Source organism: Chelonia mydas, chromosome 3 (assembly GCF_015237465.2).
Source record: "Chelonia mydas isolate rCheMyd1 chromosome 3, rCheMyd1.pri.v2, whole genome shotgun sequence".
NCBI lineage: Eukaryota > Metazoa > Chordata > Testudines > Cheloniidae > Chelonia > Chelonia mydas.
Genome location: NC_057851.1, coordinates 180,936,730 through 180,946,252, shown reverse-complemented (window position 1 = coordinate 180,946,252; position 9,523 = coordinate 180,936,730). Strand labels below are relative to the sequence as shown.

The 9,523-nt window shown below is 40.7% G+C and overlaps 1 long non-coding RNA gene across 1 annotated transcript; it reads left to right on the top strand.

The window, feature by feature from the left end:
- The first annotated feature begins 978 nt into the window (after positions 1-978).
- Positions 979-6,953, top strand: LOC122464861. The gene is made up of 3 exons (XR_006289255.1): positions 979-1,164; positions 3,614-3,615; positions 6,939-6,953. It is a non-coding gene; the product is annotated as an uncharacterized LOC122464861 (long non-coding RNA).
- The last annotated feature ends 2,570 nt before the right edge of the window (positions 6,954-9,523 follow it).

Here is a 9,523-nt window from a genome sequence, read left to right as displayed (position 1 = left end):
TACATACCTCCCATCCAAATTCTGCCTTGATTTTGATCCAGTGCAACCCCAAAAAACCAGTGTTTTGTCTCATAATTATACCTTGGAAGAATTAGTTTGATATTGCTGCTCTTTCATCACTACACCTGTAAGTCCAGGTTTAATCTATTGAATTTTTATCTAATCAGGATACACTGTCTCAAACAATTTGGATTCCACCTGTTCATAGGTAACTAGCAGTGTAAGCTAATATCACGAGAAATATATGGCAAAATGGAATAAGCTACATTACAAATGAAAACTAGTCTATCTGTATCTGAGTCCATTTGAAATGCCTTTATCATTGTTTGACATAACAGATCATTCGTGTTGGGTGAAATATTTGTAGGCAAAAGTTGATTGTAACTTTTAGATTGCCAACTGGAGGTTCATCCACAGGGCCCGGCTCAACTGCGTTCCGCTGAACGGAGACATCTGCCGTGGAAATCGGGACAAGCAACACAGGAAGTGCGGCTATGCCATCAAGATGTTACCCCATGTCCTGTGTAGCTGCAAGCCCCATTCCAGAGCCTGGAAGCTGTGACATAATGCCATCCAAGATCACCTAAACAGAGTCATCCTGCCACCTATAGGGAAGGTGGCCATGAACTCCGCCGTCCCCGGAACCGACAGCCAACTGCGACAGGACATCGTCATCACCAGCGAGGACCTGAAGAAGATCATCATGGTGGACGTCACAGTGCCTTCGAGAACAGGACCCCGGGTGAAACCTTGAGAGCTAAGGGTTACCAGGTTCTGACACACGCACTGATCGTCGGAGCCCTGGACGCATGGGACCCCAGTAATGAGCGAGTGTTGTGGGAATTGGTCAATGGTACGCTCGGCTAATGCGGCAACTCATGGTGCCAGATGCTATCAGGTGGTCGAGGAACACCTACATAGAACACATCACCAGACATCGGCAATACCAGGAGAGATGAGCTGGAGTGCCAATGAGAAGCGAAATCGGAAAGTAACTGAAATACTTCTCTGATGGATTACATCTACTAAGGGACAACCCATCCTAAATGCTCAATTATTCAGGGACAATGTACACTCATTCCTATATTTGCTTTCTAAAATCAACTCTCTGTATAACTTTTCATGAGTGATGTACCCGAGTATTCAGATTCTAATATCTAAATTGTATCATTAAATTTATCTAAATGTGGGTTATTGCAGATTATGTACTATATGTATCGTATGAGGTTTTTAAACAAACTTTGTATTTGTGGATAATCTAAGCACTATACCCAGATGTACAGAGACTCTTTTCTCCACCTGTGCACTACATAACTCTTTAACATTAGCTTTAATTTTGCTATCTGTCAGGTTATGATTTCTGAAATTGGAGGAATAAGTACCCTGATTTTCAGAGATACTGAGCTGACTTGACTTAAATCAGGATTCTTACTTAGATGTCTAAATATGGAAATAGGTGCATAGGCCCCGAGGTGTGAAAAATTGGTCCTGAGTGCTAAGTTGTGACTTAAAGCCACAGCCAGCAATACGGGTGATGTGAAGGTGCACCATCCCACTAGGAGGAGTTTCCCCACCACTCTATGGCCACAAATTTCATTGGGGACCCAATGCCCACTGAAGTTGATGTAAAGATTCCCATAGATATCACTTGAGTGGTATCAACAATACTTTGTAAATGACTTTTATGGCACATTTGGGGGCTCAGCACCCTGAAAATCAGGACACTTATTTAGATGCCTAAATAAGATTTTAAGTGCCTAAACGTATAATGTTGCTCCATATTATGAATTTCTGGCATTTAACTTCATAATTTTAGTAATGACTGATAAGAATAGATCTAAAAGTGTTTCTTTCCATTTCTATCTCTATGTTCTCTATTCTCCCAGAAAAAAAAAAACAAAAAACAAAAAATCCTGGCAATACAATTGTTCATTTCCAGGATAAGAGAAATATGCCATGTTAAATGTCTGTGATTTTCTAAATGGCATGCACATCTCAGTAGTTTAGTATTCTTTCTATTGGTCACTAGATTTATTACTTTTCAAACCATAATTTTTTACTTAATTTTGACCTGATAGTACTTCTAAAATTAAATTCTGCTCTACCATCCACCCTGAAGTGTTCCAGGGAGGAAGCTTTTTGCATTACATTATCATCTGATCCAAATTTAACCAATTTAAATGTGACATTAATAAAATGTTCATTAAAAGGATAGTAGCCATCTGTCTGTGATCTTTAGCAATGTCCCCATTAACTTTCAGTTGACTTGCAGTTGACGATTGTACCTCTCCCAGTGAAATACTCTTGCCTTTCTAAACCTCCTTGGCACAATTTTGATTTACACAAAGAACTTAGCCTACCTTTTGCTTCTTATTTCTTAAATCGCTACTGTATAATTCTCTAAGTCAATGGTACTCCTAGCATAAGATGAAAATACTTCCCTCTAAATTAAGCTTGAAGTTCTGGCTCATTATAACTGGGATATACTGTGTCATCATTGTCAAATAAGCTTTGAGGAGGGGATTGGACTAGATGACCTCCTGAGGTCTCTTCCAGCCCTGATATTCTATGATTCCATGAGATACAAAAAAAAATGATGAGATGATGAGATGAGATACAAAATGATGAGATACAAAAAAAAATATTGCATGTGAACTCAACATCTGAAATTAGGATTAGATATTCTCAGTTTAGGTGATTGACCTTAAACGGACTGGTCCTCTCACAGGTTTAGTTTCTATAATTCCTGCAGATTTCCTTCATTTTCCATATATTAAAGTATCACTGTAAGATTGTTTGTTTTATACTGTGTTGTTGTAGCTGTGTCAGTCCCAGCATATTAGAGAGACAAGGTGGGTGAGATTGGACCAAATTTTGTTGGTGAGAGAGACAAACTTTTCTGAAGAAGAGCTCAAAAGCTTGTCTCTCTCACCAATGGAAGTTGGTCTAATAAAAGATATTATGTCAGCCACCTTGTCTCTATAAGATTTTTAAAAACTCATGCAGGTCACCATCTATTTGGACCCAGTTACTGAATTTCAGTTAATTTCCCATGGAGTTCAAAGGGAGCAGAGCTCAATCAATGCTGAGCTTTTTTGAAAACCCCACCCTTATATTTTATATCATAATAGTAAAACAGCTATTAGGAACTAGAAAGCTCATGGGTTAGGTATATAGGTTCTGACTCTGGACCATGCTGCGCTTGTGTCAGCTCAGGAAGGATGATGGGGATAGGGGGATACTCTTCCATCAATGGCTCCAGGGCTGGCCTGGGACAAAGTCTGTCCCTCCCTGGCATAAGTTACAGCAGTCTGAGGGCTGCTGTAACTTATGTTGGATGACCAGCTATGGTGACTCTATACTATCTAATGATTTCTCTGTGCTACAGATTCTTTTGTGCCTGGTTAAGCCAGCATTATGTCTGGGTTTCCACCATCAATGCAGCACGAAGTAGCCATAGGAAGAGTCAGTATCTCATCTGTGAAGCCTTTCACCTCTAAGTTGCTGATTTCATATAGACCTGGCTAAGAGTGCATCAACAGAGTATACGGTGTTAGTCCACCTACAGGTGGACAGATATTTAAATAACAAAGACCAGCATAACAGCTGGCAGAAGTTAGCAGTCTTTCTGATACGCCAAGGATTAAATGTGAATGGAAACTGAGCTTTCCTCTCATTTGTAGGTGTGATCCTTTCAAGAAAGAGTTGAGGCAGATAGGTATGGCACGTGGAGAACTTTGGACTGTTGCTACTATCCAGGACCTGTGGATAACTAGAGTCATTTGGTTTCCAGAACTGTCAATGCAGCTGCTTTCATGGACATTTAATCACTGTAAGTATCAACATACAGATAGATAAAGTTCAGGTATAAACTGAATCAAGAATTTACATGTAAAATTCTTCTATCTTACCAATGGAGAATACAGTATTCAGAAGGGAGAGAGGACGAAGAGATGGAGGGAAAGACAGCAATGTTAAATAACAGATATTTCCAAAAGTGAATGGGCAATAAATTAGCTATATATCCGTTTATGAAATGTTCAAGCCTTGAGAACATACAAAGCTGGCTGCAGGGAGAACATAACTTATCATAGACATTAGTCTGTGCCATCCATAAGCAGAGACCAGTATATAGAAAAGAGACAGAAAAACATGGTGAAATTCTATCACGGTGCAGGTAAAACAGTATCATCACTATATATCACAGAGAGCAGTGGGTAATCCTTATGACACAAATACTAAACAAGAGATTTATAAAAGTCCAGGTTCATGAAAAGGTCACTCTACAGTACAGCAGCTTTAAAAACAGAAAGCTTCCTGTGTTTTTGGAACGATAAGCCAGTGTGATGATATGCAATGATTATTGATCAAAGGAAGGATAAGGAGCAAGTATCTGGCAATGGGATCTTTTTATGGCATCAAACTCTTAAGACTCTTTTTATTGCTACCTAAATAAAATAATAATTAATAAAAGACGGAGCCAGATTCTGCTACACCCATTCACAGGCCTGATCCTGAACCATTAAAGTTGATGAGGGCTTTGTCATTGAATTCGATGGGCATAGGATCAAGCCTGTACTGAGTAATGTAGTAAATGGCATAGTGCGATTAATGGAACTGGAGGACAAGGGTTAGGTTTCAAGAGAGACCTAGATTGGTGATGGACCAGGGGCTCGGGAATGACAGGAAGGGTTTGTTGGCTACTGTATAAACAGCAGAGCCCAGCATGTTCCACCAGCCTTTCAGCAAGATTTTATAAAGTTGCTGCTTACCTGTCACATAATTTATTGATTATGAAATAAGTAGCACTATTCCCCACAAGAAGTTAATTATTGGAATTTTATGATGTCAATTAGTAAATAAATAGAATAAATAAAAGTCATGAAGTAAGTCACATCATTGCTTATTAGAGGAATGTTACAAAAAGTGGATTTACACTCTGACAGGAAAGTCTTCAGACTCTCAAAAAAGGAAACAGCCTTTTAAACATATTCTCAAAGTTTCCCTGCATGTATGTAATAAACACATGTAACTGCAGATACTGCACTGTTGTTAAGTGATGTTGTTAAGTGATGATGTTTAGCTAGCTATATGCAATGATTTTTATTTAAACTTCAAGGGTAGCAAATTCAAGTAGTCAGATCATGCTCATATTGTACATGTGAGCAGCTCCATGGACATTGACACAGCATGTTCCACTTTCAGGTACTCAACTAGGTCAGAATAGTCCCAGCTGCAAATGAAACACATAAAATGAGAATTACTTGATGGGCTAGATCCTCAGTGAGTGTAAATTGGTGCTGTAGATTTCAACAGAGCTGTGCTGCTTTACATCAGCTGAGAATCTGGCCCACTTTTTTGATTCAGAGTTAGAAGGCTGGTTTTTGCTAATTTATTTTTCAAATTGTAAGCCCCATCCCTCATGAGCACAACCTGACTGCAGACCATTCTGGCCATGTGGGTAACCCCAGCTCCTGACACCAGACAGCCTCAGCCCCCCTCACTTAGGATCTTGAAGCTGAGGTCACAGGTGCTGCCCATGTTGGCCACGGGCTGGGGGCAGCACGGTGGCACTGGGTGATGCTTTCCTTCAATCTCCCCTCACCCATCACCTCCACCAAGAAGGAGTTCTCTGCTGTGAAATGATGACTCTATATATTTATTTACTGTTAAACAATACAAATAAAAAGATGAGTCCTTTCAACTCAGTTTGTAACAAGTGAAACACTGGTTAAACAGATATTATCTGTACTTGCATTATAGGATCAGCTCTACAATAGTGTGACTGAAACACAGAATAATCCTGATGTACTTTCTTTGCTATTGCTTTATTGATAGATTCAGGAGGTGGTGTTTTTTCTTAGTGATTAACAAATAGAGGGCTTGTTCTTACTAACACTGATGGCAAAATTTACACTGACTCCAAGGGGAGCAGGATGTAGCCCAAAATATTCACAGCTGTCGTCATTCTCCTGTAGTAAAGGGTCAATACTTGTTTGAATGAATTATGAATTTCTTTCTCTAGTTCAACACCTTTTTCCTTTTCAGAGCTTAACATATGAAATTTTAAAGACTTGCAAGTCCTTAACAGAATTCTGAGAGGGCTTTTAAAAATGTCATACCACTAATGTAGTTTTTGAAATGAAGAGAAAAATTGTAGTAGACAGACAGGTGATAATAAAAATGATATTAAGTACCCTGAGGCCCAATCCTGCACTCCCAACTAAGGCAAAATCCCTAGTGAAACCAATGGCCCAGATTCTGATCTCTGTTACACTAATGTAAACCTGAAGTAGCTATACTGAAGTCAATGGACTTTTGTAGCTGAACTCAGAAGAAGCCCCAACTGCTTGAATGAGAGCTTTGCCAAAGAGACATCAGATTATTTTGGTCAGATCTCTAGGCACTGCAGTCATTCAATAATCAATACTGAAGCAGTCATGCAAAAGTAACAACCTCGCAATTCTCTGCATGTGGTGCCAGGTTTATATGTCATATATTAAAGTGGAAGATTTATATCTATATGAGACACGAGGTACTGTTCTCAGTAGCAACTAGTTTGTGTACATTTAACTCATCATATGTTGCATTTAGGAGCGCTGACAAATCTGATCCTGTCAGTCTTCTGAGCACAGACCTCCTACTTAAGCAGACAGGAGATTTGAGAAGAGATGGAAAGATTAAAGTAATGTCCCATAATTCCTTGGTTTGCCATAGATTCTCAGCTCTCCCAAATTAAAGTACTAAGCTATTTGTCCCCAAAGACCAGCCTGTGACATGTAGAGAAGGAAACTTCTTCCAGGGTCGTCCTACTATATTATTATTATTTATATTATGGCAGCACCGAATGGCTTTAACTGAAATTGGGGTTCCATTGTGTACCCATAATAAAAGACAGTTGTTAGGCCTTGCTCTGAAGAGTTCATAATCTAGATCAGGGGTCAGCAACCTTTCAGAAGTGGTGTGCCGAGTCTTCATTTATTCACTCTAATTTAAGGTTTCGTGTGCCAGTAATACCTGTTAACGATTTTAGAAGGTCTCTTTCTATAAGTCTATAATATATTACTAAACTATTGTTGTATGTAAAGTAAATAAGGTTTTTAAAATGTTTAAGAAGCTTCATTTAAAATTAAATTAAAATGCAGATCTTATCAGTTTAGTGTGATCCTTGCCCTTGCTTTTCCTTGCTGAGTTTTCCAGTGTCTGGCACATATTTGGATACTTTAAGCTGCACACAGGCTTCTGAGTGATCAGTTGTTAACCGGCTCCGAGAGGGACAGAGGACAGATTTCATGTGTGAAAATACCTGTTCACACAGGTATGTGGATCCAAATGCTGAAAGCATTGCAAACGCAATTTTCTTCAAACAGTTAAATTTCACTGGAACGGATGTCCAGCAGGTCAGAATAGAGGCCCCAGTTGCTGGAAATCTTGAAATCTGTCAGAAAATTCTGATTCCAGTTCTTTCATGTACATTCTAATCTCAACGTCAAACGCAGCGTGCTGTTCCACATGGCGTGATAGTGATGTAAGCAGCAAATCAGGACTTAAAAATATCCCAGTACAGTGGCTCTGGAACAATTTTTAAGGTAAGGGTGCTGAGCTGTGCCCCCTCTTTCCCCTGTCTGCACCCCTCACTGCCAGTGGGCCACAGCTGGGGGCAGCTGCAGAGGCCCGGGCCAGCGGCCAAGACCCCAGGCCGGCATCAGAGCCCCCGGGACCGGTGGCTGGGATCTGGGGCCATCAGTGGGCTGAGCAGGACCGGCAGCCAGAACCCCGGCTGGCAGGGGGCCGGTGGCCGGTACCCCAGATCAACAGCAGAGCACCTGGGACTGGTGGCCAGGACCCAGGTCCGGCAGCAGGTTGAGCAGGGCTGGCGGACGGAAACCCAGTTGGCAGGGGCCAGTGACCGGTACCCCAGACTGGCAGCGTAGCCCCCAGACCAGTGGCCAGGCAGTGTGAGTGCCACTGAAAATCAGCTCACGTGCCACTTTTGGCATGCGTGCCATAGGTTGCCTACCCCTGGGCTAGATAGACAAGACAGACAAAAAAGGGTGTTTTTTATTCCTACTTTACTGATGGGAAAGAGGCACACAGAGTTTAAGTGACTTGCCCAAAATCAAACAGGAATATGTGGCAGAATGGGGAACAACACCCAGAGCTCCTGAGTCCTAGTCCAATGCTTTAACCACAAGATCAGCCTTTCCTCTTTCACTGTTTGTGCATGATGTTTCTGTTATGGAATCTTAGTCCATTTTGAGGCTTGTCTACATGAACAATTAGTTTGCAGCAAGCTGGGGTGGGAATCTACCCCACACTAGCCTGCTGCTGACTAGCTGTCCCTGTAGACTCTACTGAGACACACTAACAGTTTGTCAATGTGCTTTGATTTAGTCAGTTTCAGAAATAACTAGATTAGAGTGCTTTAATGAACTGTTAATGCATGTCAGCAAGGTCCACATAGGTAGTTAGTCTGCAGTAGGCTAGTGTGGGGTAGATTCCCTCCCCACCTTCCTGTGAACTAATTATTCATATAGACAAGCCCTTGGAATCTTAGGGATTTATGCTATATTTGGGTCTGATCCTGTGAGGTGCTGAGTGCCCTCATTTCTCATTGAAGTTAGTGGGAGGTGAGCATGCTTCCCTTGTTGCTGGTTCACTCCCTAATGTGTGTGTTATGACTGTTCTGTAGTTTATCTTTGGTAGTGACAGCAGCATTACATTATCTTTCTGCACATTATGCATCACCAAATCCCTACAGCACCTGTCACTAATTTCAACGTTTTCATCTAAAAATAAAGACCAAGCTCACAATTGCGATGCCTGAGTCTGTGACCTGATATTACCTTCAGAAAAGTTGATGGAGCAGGATATAATGGCCTAAAAAACTCAGTAGTCATCTGTGAGTAAGAAAAAACAAACCAAAATTGAGTTTCATGTTGTGAATTTGAATGAGAAATAGAAATTTCCTGGACTTTGTTTCAAGTAGGTATTTACACAACTAAGCACATTTTCATTTGTCACCTACCATTCTCAGTCTGAACAGAAACATTTGTACACCAGGATCCCAGCTGGAGTTTCATTTTAGTGAGGCCCTAACCGTGACTGAATATTACAACAGTTGCAGTCTTCCAGTGTTAGAAGGTCTAAACCCATGCCTTTCTTGTTTCATTTGCTAATATTATTCAAATGACTGAATTTACAAGTTTTCAAACTAAATAAAATGCTCAAATTTCAATCTTATTGTAACATTTTCATAAATTTGTAGATTATGAGGCCCAAAGGGCCAATATGGCCATCTAGTCTGACCTCCTGTATAACACAGGCCACAGAACTGCACCAAATAATTCCTGCAGTGAAGGGAACTATTATATAAGTGAACACTCAGAAGCTGATTAACATGTGGATGAGCTAGAGCATATCATAGAGTATCAGGGTTGGAAGGGACCTCAGGAGGCCAGCTAGTCCAACCCCTGCTCAAAGCAGGACCAATCTCCAATTTTTGCCCCAGATCTCTAAATGG